Source organism: Mastomys coucha, unplaced genomic scaffold (assembly GCF_008632895.1).
Source record: "Mastomys coucha isolate ucsf_1 unplaced genomic scaffold, UCSF_Mcou_1 pScaffold15, whole genome shotgun sequence".
Classification (NCBI taxonomy): domain Eukaryota; kingdom Metazoa; phylum Chordata; class Mammalia; order Rodentia; family Muridae; genus Mastomys; species Mastomys coucha.
Genome location: NW_022196897.1, coordinates 77,589,739 through 77,603,244, shown reverse-complemented (window position 1 = coordinate 77,603,244; position 13,506 = coordinate 77,589,739). Strand labels below are relative to the sequence as shown.

At 41.4% G+C, this 13,506-nt stretch overlaps 1 protein-coding gene and 1 long non-coding RNA gene across 5 annotated transcripts in view; one reads left to right on the top strand and one right to left on the bottom strand.

Moving 5' to 3' along the window:
- The window catches only part of Ckap5 (cytoskeleton associated protein 5), a 92,056-nt gene extending 81,491 nt beyond the window's left edge, over positions 1 to 10,565 (bottom strand). For 2 of the 4 annotated variants that reach the window (XM_031371005.1, XM_031371010.1), the window contains exon 1: positions 10,450 to 10,565. The gene's annotated coding sequence lies outside the window, so the exon portion shown is untranslated. The other 2 variants (XM_031371006.1, XM_031371008.1) reach the window with 2 other exon arrangements.
- The window catches only part of LOC116090476, a 31,898-nt gene continuing 28,504 nt past the window's right edge, over positions 10,113 to 13,506 (top strand). The window contains exon 1 of the long non-coding RNA XR_004118689.1: positions 10,113 to 10,715. This is a non-coding gene — a long non-coding RNA (uncharacterized LOC116090476). The remainder of the gene's footprint in view (positions 10,716 to 13,506) is intronic.

The following is a 13,506-nucleotide window of genomic DNA, read 5'->3' as shown; positions in this document are numbered from 1 at the left end:
ATTAACAAAAATATCAGGTCTTGGTCTCATTATTTCAGAGCTAGGGTGGGCAAAGAAAAGCCCCCTCATTTATAGGTTGAGTGCTGATGATACATCTGTCTTTGAGTTGTTTCTGCTCCTTTTAAGTAACCCCTCACCCATATTCCTATTAAGTAACCCTAATAAAATTCATTGTTTAGCCAAGCTGAACTTTGGTGTTATCCAGTCTTTGGTCTGTCATGGGCTTATTATCTGGGGTAAACAAGGCATGTATATGAATCTCCCCAGACAAAGTGTTGTCACACAACATGAACTCAGGTCCTCTCAAGAAGCAAGAAGTGTGCTTAATTAACCTCAGAGCCAACTCTCCAACCTCCAACCTGATTTTTCAATATTCAGATGGGCTTTTTTATGGCTTAAAATCCTAAAATAATGTCTTCATATAGCAAGTCACATTAAACACCTTTATTTTCAAAATATAATTCTCTAGAAGACAAAAAGAAACCATTAAGAAACAATTAATATGCCCCATGTTACAAACAAACAAATACCAAAAGCTTCAAGATTAATTGCTTAATTTATAGTGCATCAATACAAGCCCAAACAATATATCTAGAAGCACATATATCTGTGGTTAAATAAAAAACTAAGAGATGATATTCTGAAAGCTCTGTATGGAAGAGGCAGGAAAAGGACTAGAAAAATGGCTTAGCAGTTAAAAGCACTTGTTCTTATACAGGATCCAGGTTCAGTTCCCAGTACCCACATGGCAGCTCATTACCTTCTGTAACTCCAGTTCCAGGGGATCTGACACTCTATTCTGTATTCCACAGTTATCATACATTCACATGATACAGACATACATTCAGGCAAAACATCCATACAAATAAGTAATTATTTTGTTTGTTTTAAAACAGGGACTATTCCTAGATGTCCTAGAACTCATCGTGTAGACCATGCTGGCCTTGAACTCAAGAGATCTGCTTGCCTCTGCCTCCCAGGTGCTGGAATTAAAACCACGCAATTTTTTTTTAATTTTTTTATTTTTTAAGAGCACTGGGTGCTCTTTCAGAGGGCCCAGGTTTGATTCCTAGCACCTACGTGGTGGTTAAAAACTGCTTGTAACTCCAGTTCTGGATCTTCTGGCCTCTGCAGAAACTGCAAACATGTATTACATATACATACATGCAGGCATTCATATACATAAAAAGAAAAACTAAAAGGAAGAGATAAGAAATATAATCAGGAATGCAAGAAAGGAGGGTTATCTGGACAATGGTAATGATTTAGTTCTTTAGTTGAGAATCGGAAATAGATCCTCTTTTTAAAGAAATGATAGCATAATTATTTTTAACATATTAGACACAGTGAGAGTTTAAAATCAGAGACTTTGCCTCCAACTAAAAGGATCTGATAATGTAAAAACATACTCTGTAGTGTTAAAGCACAAGTGTAAAGCAATTTTTTTTTTTTAACTTAAAAGCTATAGTGGGAGAAAGAAAGGGAGGGAGGGAAAAATTATTCCACAACTTCTTCCTGACATTAACTACGTCAGACATAACACGTCAGAGAAATCACCTCATCTTTGAGACTTTAGTATTCTCATGTATAGAACTATAAGTTTGTACCGACAAGTTTCCCACGTTTAAAATTTTATGAAATAGTATTTCTCAGTTACCCAATAAACAAGGTGTTTTCAATGTCAAGTTTCTCCAGATCTCGGAAAAAAAGGGAAAAAAAAAGTTTCTCAGTAATAAAATAACTGTAGCACTAACAAATATCACAGCCCTGTTTTCTACCCCTTGATTAAATCATTATGAAGGAATAATGGTTTGCCTTATTCTAGTATTCCAAAAAGCTTGATGAAACTCTAACTTTAGAGGCATCTGACTCTTCTGGCCTCTTTGAGTATTTACATTCAGGTACTCCCACCACCACACAATTAAAATAAGAAAAGTCATTTTAATTAGTAACAAACAACTAAGAATAAATATAATCAAGATGTCAAGGCTCTGTACTCTTCCATAAAATAATAAAGATCATGTTTAACAAGATAAAAAAGGTGCCAGGAAGTGGTGGCACACACCTTTAGACCCAGTACTCAGGAGGCAGAGGCAGGCAGACCTCTGAGCACAAGGCCAGCCTGGTCTACAAAGCAAGTTCCAAGACAGCCAGAGCTATACAGAAAAACCCTGTCTAGAAAAAAACAAAAACAAAACAAAAAGATACAAGGTTATTATGGTTCATTTGCAATTATGTCTATAACAAAACTGCAATGTTTTGAATGCACCTCTAGATCAAGACCTGTAACAAGAACAAATACTGTTGCCAAATTAGAAAAACAATGTTTTCTGCAGGACGGGCAAATTGCAAAGAGGACATTTAAGTTTCCTCGGATTGTCAAGAGGAATGTCTATTTGTGTAAACTGCATGTCTATCTTAATGTAAACATACATGGAAAGATACAAAAACAATTATATATACCTACATGCCATGGAGGACACTAGCATATACTAACTACCTAATTCTTTCAGTTGAGAGGGCATACCAATGATACCCCTGCAGTGGAAAGTATACTGTGTATCTGCATCTTGATTTCTAAATACCCACTAAAAGGAACCAGAGCTCAAGGAAGAACAGTCTAATTCTAATTCTGGAGTTGAATTAGGGAAACATAAAGGAGAAGCACAGTACATTTTATAGTGCCAGAAGATAAGACAGTGCTTCAAACAAAAACAAAAACAAACAAACCAAAATAAACAAACCAAGGGGCTAAGAGATGGCTCAATGTCAGGCACATGGTGGTGGCACATGCCTTTAATCCTAGCACTTGGCAGGCAGAGGCAGGCTGATCTGCGTTTGAGGCCAACCTGGTCTATAGAACAAGTTCCAGGGCAGCTAAGGCTACAAAGAAAAACCCTGTCTCCAAAACAAAACAAAAATCACATTAACTAGGCCAGTGAGATGGCTCAATGTGTAAAGGCAGCTGCCACCAAGCATGATGGTCCAAGTTCAATCCGTGGAACTCACATGTTGAAGGAGTGACCCAACTCTAATAAGTTGTCCTCTGGCCCTCCACACAGGTACAATGGCAATATGTATGTGCTTATGCGCTCCCCCCACCCTCTCTCATACACACACACACACACACACACACACACAAACAAACTATCACTCTCAAAATGTCAATGTCATGAAAACAAAACATTTTTAAAGGTAGGAGCACTATATTCCTACTAAAATGGTTAGAAAATTAAAAAAATAATAATAATAAAGAAACTTGTTAAAACTAAGTGCAGTCAAGAATGGAGCAGTAGGAAACCTCATTCATTGCTGATGAGACTGCAAAGCAGTTACAGTCACTTTGGAAGACCGTTTGACAGTTTCTTACAAAAAACTAAACATAATTTAACCATATGATCCAACGAATCTATTTACACAAATGAAGTAAAAACTATGTTCATATAAAGTTCCTATGGCCCAGTATGATGTTGAACACCTGTACTCTTAGCACTTCAGAGGCAGAGGCAGAAGCATCAAGAGCTGAAGGTCAGTTTCAACTACATATAAATTCAGTGCCAGCCTATATTACATCAGACTTTGTTTCAAAAAATCTCTATGAGCCAGGTGGTGGTGGCGCACGCCTTTAATCCCAGCACGTGGGAGGCAGAGACAGGTGGATTTCTGAGTTCGAGGCCAGCCTGGTTGGTCTACAGAGTGAGTTCCAGAACAGCCAGGGCTACACAGAGAAACCCTGTCTTGAAAAAACAAAAACAAACAAACCAAAAACAAACAAACAAACCAAACTCTATGAATCTAATCTTTCAGTGAAGTGAAAGAAGTCAATCTGAGCACATTACATATGGTAGAATGATTTCAGTTATGTATGACATTCTAGAAGAGGAAAACTACAAAGACAGTTTAAAAAAAAAAAAAAAAGAAAGAATGGTTTCCAGAGTGTGAGAAAAGAACAAATAAGTAAAATGATGAAAAAAAAAATTTTTTTTTTTTTTTTTTGGTTTTTCGAGACAGTTTCTCTGTGTAGCTCTGGTTGTCCTGGAACTCACTCTGCAGACCAGGCTGGCCTCGAACTCAGAAATCGGCCTGCCTCTGCCTCCCAAGTGCTGGGATCAAAGGCGCCCTCCACCACCACCGGGCCCAGAAATGCTGAAAATTTTTAAGGAGTAAAAACTATTTTTTGTTTTTAATCCTGACTCAAGTGTCTACATATCACAGCACAAGAGGACACAGGCCCATGCAGACAGCAGTCCAGGGTTGTACCAGTCCTACTGCTCTCACATTAGTGAAGGCCTTTATGAGGGCTTAGGCACTTCCACACGAACAACACAAACATAAACCTAAGAATTTTCTAGTTTTCTTAGTGGAAGACTTCTGAGCTTATCTGTGGATTGTTTACATCCAAAGATACCAAACACTGACACACAGTTACACAGTGTCTTTGTTTAGCTTCATCACATACAGAAGACTATGTCAGTTTAGACTTCTTTTGTTCAAAACTTTTTTACCATTTACTTTTGTTGCTTAAAAAAAAAGGAACCCCCCCACACACACCAAAAAACCCCACATCTATTTAGTGTGTTTGTGTGTGTGTGTGTGTGTGTGTGTGTGTGTGTGTGTGTGTATGTACAAGTACACCACTTTAGCATCCATGTGGAGACTGATTCTCCTTCAATAGGAGTTGGTTCTCCTTCCACCATGTGGGTCAGGGGGATAGAACTCAGGTCCTAAGTGGACACATAGTCTAGGCTATCTTCAAACTTCCTAACAACCAAGAATAACCTTGAGCTCCTGTTCCTCCTGCCTCTACCACCTAATTACTGACAGGTGTGCTCCATCATCTATACTGACTGACCTACTTTGTTCCAGGCACTGTGTAATGTACTAATATAGAGTAGAAAGACATGTACAGAGAAAAAACATGTACACTCTGCTTTCATTTCTGTGAGGAATTCTGACACAAACAAAAAACCAATCAAATAACAATACATGAAACAGAGAGAAATGAGGTAAAAGGCACCAAGACAGCTATTCTAATTGGGACTATAGAAAACTGCTTAAGGAGTTGACATTTAAGTTGAATGTGTAGTAAGCCTGTTAACATAGGTTTGAGATAAAGGCAAAGTGGGTTGGGACATTTTAGGCAGAAAACAGGAAAAGTGAAGACCAAAAGGAAGAAACTTCATGTTTTGAAAGTTTATTAAGTAGTCACAATTAGTGTACTGCTAACAACCTAAGTAGGGCTGGAGAGATGGTTCAGTTGAGAGCACTTGCTGCTCTTGCATAGGACCCTGGTTCTGTTCACAGCACCCACATGGTGACTCACAACCACCTGCAAGTCCAGTTCCAAGGGACTCAATACTATAGTCTAGGTAACCTCTATGGACACCAGACACATTGTGATACACATACACATATGCAGGCAAAACACACACATAAAATAAATACAAAAATTAAAAAAAAAATACCTAAGCAACATCTTTGAACTCAAGATGTAAGAGTATGAGAATCATTCAAAACTTCAAACCTCTCTAACACTAACCACCAAGAAACAATCACAATTAGATTAACATCTCAATTTTAAAACCGGAAGGGTGGTACACATTTGTAAAGCCCATCATAAAGATGGCAAAGGCAAGACCCCAAGTTCAAGGCCAACCTAATCTACATAGGGGGTTTCAGGCTAGCCAGGGCTATATAGCAAGATTCCTCTATCTCAAAGCTATACACAACTGCTAATTTTATTTTATTTTTAAAAAAGATTTATTATTACATGTAAGTACACTGTAGCTGTCTTCAGACACCCCAGAAGAAGGGATCATATCTCACTGCGGATGGTTGTAAGCCATCATGTGGTTGCTGGGATTTGAACTCAAGACCTTCAGAAGAGCAGTCGACACTCTTAACTGCTGAGCCATCTCTCCAGCCCCACAACTGCCAATTTTAAACTCCCTTTGTCTTACCACACTCACAGCTGCCCATAAAATAAACACTGTATTTTCAACTGGCTCCCTAAAATAATACCATACCTGTTATCCATATTTCATATTTCTAGTAGATTCATCAAGGAAGATAAGTGCATTCTGTTCTAAATCTGTTCTTAAAATTTTTTTAAAAGCCATTACTTTATATATGATGACCCTAAGAGCATAGACCCTGGCTACCTAACTTAACTTGCCTTTAAATTCAGGTTCTGTAAGTCATAATGATTCTGAGCAAGCTACATAATCTTTCTCAGAACTCAAGCTGCTGAGTTCTGCTGCTTGCTGGGACTGGAACATGGCCCCCTTTATTCTATTACCAGCTTTCTATTTTTCAAATACCTCACTGCCTAAGCTTGGCTGTCCTGAAACTTAGTAGATTGACCTTGAACTCAGAGATCTGTATGGCTCCATTTCTGGAATGCTGGGGCTAAAATTGAGTATCACCCCACCTGGACTTAAGCTTTCTTTTACCTAGTACTTGCTCTGTCCCAGGCTGGCCCTGAACTCAGAGATCTGCTTGGCTTTGTCTCCTAGAATTAAAGGTGTGTACCACTTAGCTAAACTTAGCTGGGTAGGATCTTTCCCCAAAATCCCACTCCCTTAATTTGTTATCTCCTAGAACACAAAATTCAGCTCCATTTCACTTCCTGGTGCCCCTTTAATACTTGAACCATATATTTTAACCACACAACAGAATTTATACCAGGCAGGTTTTTTTAGACTTCCTTCTTTAAAACAATTAATCTAAATCTCTTCACCCAAGCCTCAGGCAGACTCTTCACACAATGGCAAAAAGCAGCCACATTCTTCATTAACATACCATAAAAACAGTCTCTAGCTGGGCAGTGGTGGCACATGCCTTTAATCCCAGTGCTTGGGAGGCAGAGGCAGGCGGATTTCTGAGTTCAAGGCCAGCCTGGTCTACAGAGTGAGTTCCAGGACAGCCAGGGCTACACAGAGAAACCCTGTCTCAAAAAAACAAAACAAAACAAAACAAAACAAAACAAAAAAACAGTCTGTACTCCACATACTGAAATTCTTCTCCACTGAAACCTCTTGGGCCAGATCTTCACAGTTCAAATCATTTTCAGCAACAAAGTCTTCCATATTCCTACTAGAATAGAATAGCCCATTAAGCTCCACTTAAAGGATTCCACTGCTTTCCAAATCTAAAGTCCCAAAACCCACATTCTTCCAAACAAAAGTATGGTCAGGCCTATTACAGGATTACTGCAGTCCCTAGTATCAACTTCTGTCTTAGTTAGGGTTTTACTGCTGTGAACAGTCACCATGACCAAGGCAATTCTTATAAGGTCAACATTTAATTGGTGCTAGCTTACAGGCTCAGAGGTTCAGTCAATTATCATCAAGGTGGGAACATGGCAGCATCCAGACAGGAATAGACTGGCTTTCAGGCAGCTAGGAAGAGGGTCTTAAAGCCCACTCCCCCAGTAAAACACCAACTCCAACAAGGCCACACCCACTCCAACAAGGCCACACCTCCTAATAGTGCCATTCCCTGGGCCAAGCATATAGGAACCATTACAATTAGCTACTGGTAGTAAACACATTTAAGAATTTACTTTGTTCAAGGCCCCAGCCTAAGCTAAAGGGATTATAAAAACTGTAATATACTATTGTAAATTGTTCAAAAGATAAATCTGTTAAACTCCCTTAGGTGTTTTTTTTTTCCCAGGTTCACAAGTGTATTCCTTGAATCTAGAATAATGTTTAACATCTAACAGCCATCAGTCTCAGCAGAGCACTGGACAGCCTGGCTTTACTAGAATACAGTTTTCATTTGCTCTTGTTGGGTTTTTGTTGCTGTTTTTCTGAGACAGTCTCATTCTGTAATCTATTTTGACCAGAAACTAACTATGTAGCCCAGGCGAGACTCATGCACACAGCAATCCTCCTGCTTCAGCCTCCCACATATTAAAATTAGAGGTGTGAACCATCATGCCTTGCAAGTTTTCATCTTTATCAAGATTTTTAACCACTGGGAACTGGAGAAACAGCTCAGGCTTAAGTACACTTGTTGCTCTTGCAGAACACCCAAGTTTGGTTCCCAGCACCCACATATCTGCTTACAAGCAACTGACTCCAGTTCCAGAGAACCCAATGCCTTCTTCTGAGAAGTCTGTGGGGACTAGCACATCCATGCTGCACATACATATACAGACAGAACATTCATAAAATAAATCTTGGGGAAAAATATTTTAACATTATCCAAAGCTTAAGAAGTTAATTATTTTTAATTGCTTTTTCCAAACTGAACTGCTACTGCTGAATTACCACACACCAGTCCACATAATTCAAAATCGATAATTCAAACTTTAAAGAAGAGGAAAGTATATGGCATATTGTTATGGAATACCTTAGCTTGCCATCTCAAGTTAACAGCATTAAAAACTTATGTAAAATTATGGGACCAGAGAGGAGAGTTAAATGGTAAGGATGTTTTCTTCCAAGCCTGACAACTAAAGTTTGATCCCCAGAACCCACATGATAGAATTCCACCAACTTGGCTGACATCAAGCATATGCTCACAAAAATAACCGTAAAAGATCTTTAAAAATATGTATATGTATAGGTGTTTTGCCTGTTACACACGTTTGTGTACCATGTATGTCCAGAGCCCATGGATGCCAGCCAGAAGAGGGGGTTGGTCCCTGATGTGTTAGAATGGCTGGTGGAGTCAGGACATGCCACACATTAGGCCCAAACAGTTCCATGTGTAAGAGATATAATTGAGAGGGAGAGAGGGGGCAGTAGTGGAGAGAGAGGAGGGAGGGAGGGGAGGAGGGAGGGAAGGAGGGAGGGAAGGAGAGAGGGAGAGAGAGAGAGAGAGAGAGAGAGAGAGAGGAGTGTTCCCCATATATATGGGGAACACACACACACGTGTGTGTGTGTATACATATATGTATGTATATATATATGTATATATATGTGTGTGTATATATATATATATATACACACATATATATATATGGGTTCAAACATAGTGGCTGTGGAAGGTGAGCCCAAAGGATTCTGGGAATATGGCGGCTGTTGCCCTGGCAACAGGAGGTCTGTGAGGCCTGACCATGGAGGCCCTGATGTTAACAGTCTCCATGGAACCGTAGTTACAGACGGTTGTGGCTGCTGAGACTAGACCCAGCTCCTCTGGAAATGCAACCAATGCCCACTAAGTATTGAGTCATCTCTCCAGCCCTATGTAAAAAAAAAAAAAAATTCTTAAACAAAAGTTTTGTGTACAATTTTTTCATTACAGATTTACTACCTTGATTTAACTTACATTGGCAAAAAAAAGTTTGATTTTCTCCTTATTAAACCTAACTTGTCCAGTCACTTTAGAAAAGTCTCAAATGACCATTAGCTTGATTTATAATCTCACTCTTTAGGTCATAGAAGGAATTTTCAGGGTGATGAAAATAGAGAAAGAAAAAAAGGATTTCACCTTCCTAAAAATGAGTTTTCAGTTCTATAATTATGCATAATGTAAGACAAGCATCCTATCTGGGCCAAGATTTAATGCCTTGGTTCCTAGGAGAATTAAGAGGCGTGCATAAATTTGGGACAAGTTCTGCAAAACCTCTATTGGTACTGAATCAGAAACTCATTGTTAAGATTCATCAACAAGAATATATTCTGCAACACACAACAGTCACTCTGGCAACATCTCTTACATCATGCCCAACGCAAGAAACAAAATGCATTCAATCTTGCATACCAATTACCACGACTTTGGGCAGCTCTCTCAACAACGATTTGCTAAGAGCTAAAAAGTGAGAATCTCATTCATCTAGCTCTAAAGTGGCAAGGCCTGGCTAACCTACACTGCTGGTTATATTGTACTGGTCCCAGAAACCTTCACAGCTGCAAAATCGTTGAACTCTGCTGACACTTTCCGAGGGAGAAAACCAAGGGCGGGGCGGTGAATGAACAGAATCCTTACAAAATCATCGTAGGTAGTGGACGCAGGTATGGAGACAGGCCCGGGCACCAGGCTCTGGTCCTGTTCTGAGACAACTAGGCCCTTCACACCCACCACCACAGCCCTCCCGTGCTCTTGTCCATTCATTTAACAATTCCGCGAGGCGCACTCCACCAAGGGCCTGCTGGCAGGCCTCCCGCCCCAGCCTCGGACATCTCAGCCTTCAGGCGCGGCCCGGAGCCGCCCGCGAACCTCGGAAGCTGCAGTAGCTCCCCGCCGCGTGCTCTGCTCACCTGAAGCCCAGCCTGGGTCACCAACAAGAGCGAGCGCCCACGCCCCCCGCCCTGCTAGCCGCGGGCTCCAAGGCCTCCGCCCCGCTTCGCCGCCTCAGACCTGCCGGGTTCGCGAGAACGCGGAGGCGCGCATCCGCGAGGGCCCCGCCCGCGGCCGTGGCTCCTGCAGCGCGCGCGACGCCGGTTCCGCCGGGTCGTCAGGGTCCAGGCCAGCAGGTGAGGCCCACCGCCCACTCACCTCTGCCGGGTCAGAACCGAGGGGCCTGCGCTAAGCCGTTTAAAACCGCTTGGGCCGCCGCACACCCCGCAGTGTCCTCGCTGTTTATTGGTCCTCGGAGAACCGCCCATCGCCCCTTTATTGGTCCGTTTGAAAGGGCTGTGGGCACGCGCCGCCCGCGGCCTTAAAGGGACCGCGCAGCTGCGTTTCCTAGGGCTGCTTGTCAGGTGCTTGTCTGCCAGTGGCTGGAGGAATGGCTACCAAGGCTTCAGATAGAAGAGCGAAAGGTGTGTAGAAAACTATGCTTTTCCAGCCAGGATCACGTGGCCTTTTCCTAACTACTGATGTTTAAGCTGCTGTCAACATCTCTGCTTTTTTTTTTTTTGAGAGCTTGCAATATCAAATATTGATTGTACCGTTCTGTGCTGAGAGGGAAGCAAGAGGCAACTGGGATGTAGTGGAAGGAGCCTCGAATGCTAAATTGTAGTCTTGGACTTCTTTTGAAAAATCAGTTTTCTTAGTCTGGACCTCGGTTTCTTTGAGTAGGAAATGGGATAATTATGTTTTCCTTACAAATTTAATATAAATATTTAAATATTTAAAATTTCCTTACAAGTTTAAATTAAAGGCACTGGTGGCACAATGCCTTTGATCCCATCTGAAGCAAGCAGATCTCTGAACTCGAGGCCAGCCTGGTCTACAGAGCAAGTTCCAGGACAGCTAGAAAAAACCTATCTCAAAAAACCAAAAACCAAACCAACCAACCAAACAAACAAAAAAAAACCAAATTTAATATAAGGATTTTATACAACAAGCTGATTGTCTAGGAATGGCCTTTATGAACAACAATACCTTTGCAAATGCTTGTTCTTATGAAAAGAAGATGAAATATGATTGTCAAAAATCGATTTTACTACATTTTATTTATTTGCTTTATGGAAGGGTAGTGATACAAGGAAGTCAAAGGACAATTTGTTAGGCATCGGTTCTCTCCTTCCACCATATGGTTTCGGGAACTCAAATTCAGGTCCCCAGACTTGACAGCAAACACCTCTACCCATTGATCCATCTTTCCTGCACTGTTTTAGACTTTGAGACAGGGTTCCACTCTGTAGTCCAGACTAACCTGGAACTGGTGCATGCACCAGGATGCCTCAAATTTGTAGCATCATTCTACCTACACCTTCCAAGTACTGGGATTACAGGCACATGCAACACCATACCCAGCTAAAATTCTTTCTTGACTCAATATCCAATATTTCTATAAATATTAGGCTATAATATAATGATGACTTTTTTATTTTATAAATTTAATGTAAGGATTTAATATAACAAGGCAGAGACAGACAGACCTTTGAGTTCAAGGCCAGCCTGGTCTACAAATCAAGTTCCAGGACTACACAGGGCCACACAGAGAAACCTTATCTTGAAAAAAAAACCAAACCCAACTGTACTGGCTGGTTTTGTGTGTCAACTTGACACAGGCTGCAGTTATCACAGAGAAGGGAGTTTCAGTTGGGGAAGTGCCTCCATGAGATCCAGCTGTGGGGCATTTTCTCAATTAGTGATCAAGGGGGTAGGGCCCCTTGTGGGTGGTGCCATCCCTGAGCTGGAAGTCATGGGTTCTATAAGAGAGCAAACTGAGCAAGCCAGGGGAAGCAAGCCAGTAAGGAACGTCTCTCCATGGCCTCTGCATCAGCTCCTGCTTCCTGACCTGCTTGAGTTCCAGTCCTGACTTCCTTTGTGATCAACAGCAATGTGGAAGTAAGCTGAATAAACCCTTTCCTCCCCAACTTGCTTCTTGGTCATGATGTTTATGCAGGAATAGAAACCCTGACTAAGACATCAACCTACCAGACAAACAAATGAACAAACAAACAAACAAACAAAAACCTAAGAGTTAGAGAAGAAAGATGTGAGTGCAGTGGTTTGCACCTGTAATTTTAGCACTCTAGGGGTAGAGGCAAGAGCATGGGATTCGAGGCAAGCCTCAGCTATGCAGTGCACTGGGAGCTGGCCAGGGATGCAGGATGCTGTCTCAGAACAAAGATTTGGAGACTTCACTGTCAAATTTGAGTGCAAATTTTTAGGATGACAATTTTGAGACCTACAGATTCTCTAGCCCAGTAATGCTACTAAGAGGCATTTATTACATACATAATACAAAGAAAAGGTGTAGGAATGTTACTGAGCCACTGGGATATTAGAAACAGAAATCTGGAAATCACATGGCCATATAAATTATGGGATATCAATAGAACACTGCCCTCTAGGTACCAACTTCTATATTAGTCAGGGTTCTCTAGAGTCCCAGTCTCCTGGGAGTAAACGGGTGTACCACCTTGCCTGGGCCTAAGCTCTTTATGGCCACTGTGCCTCAAGATCTTCATGTCAAGATCTAGGTCAGAAGCCTGTGTCTTCCAGCCTCAAGATTTGAATCACAGATGTGTCCTCCATTTGTGGATTGTGGTTCATTCCAGATGTAGTCAAGTTGACAACCAGGAATAGCCATTGCAGCAGAGGTGGGCCCTACTTTGTAAAATGAGTCCAAGAAAGTGTCAGGATTAGAGCACAGAGACTGGGAGGGCTGCTACTGCCCAAATGGAGGTGGAAAATCAGGAGAGGCCTCCCCAGGGAAGGGAGGAGAGGTCAGATTTAAGCTTGTTTTCTCTCAGGTACCAAAGAGGCATTTAAATGGAATCATCTAAGTAGGCTTACAAAAGAAGCTGGATACTAGACTAAGTCTTAAGTGGTATTGATTTGAGAATTGCTTTCTGTAGAGTGAGACTACAAGGGCAAGAGAGAGGAAGGAGTGAAAGAGAGGTGGGAAGAAGAGAGCTACATGTAAGGAAAGAGAGTCAAAGCAAACAGTGATCTCTGGACAGTGGAGAAGGAATATACAGAAACAGTCTTCTCCAGGTACTTGATCATTGGTATATATAGTTTATTTAAATATTGTCAGACATAATATGAGGAATGCACTTAAAGGAGAGGCTGACACCGGGCAGTAGTGGCGCACGCCTTTAATCCCAGCACTTGGGAGGCAGAGGCAGGTGGATTTCCGAGTTCGAGGCCAGC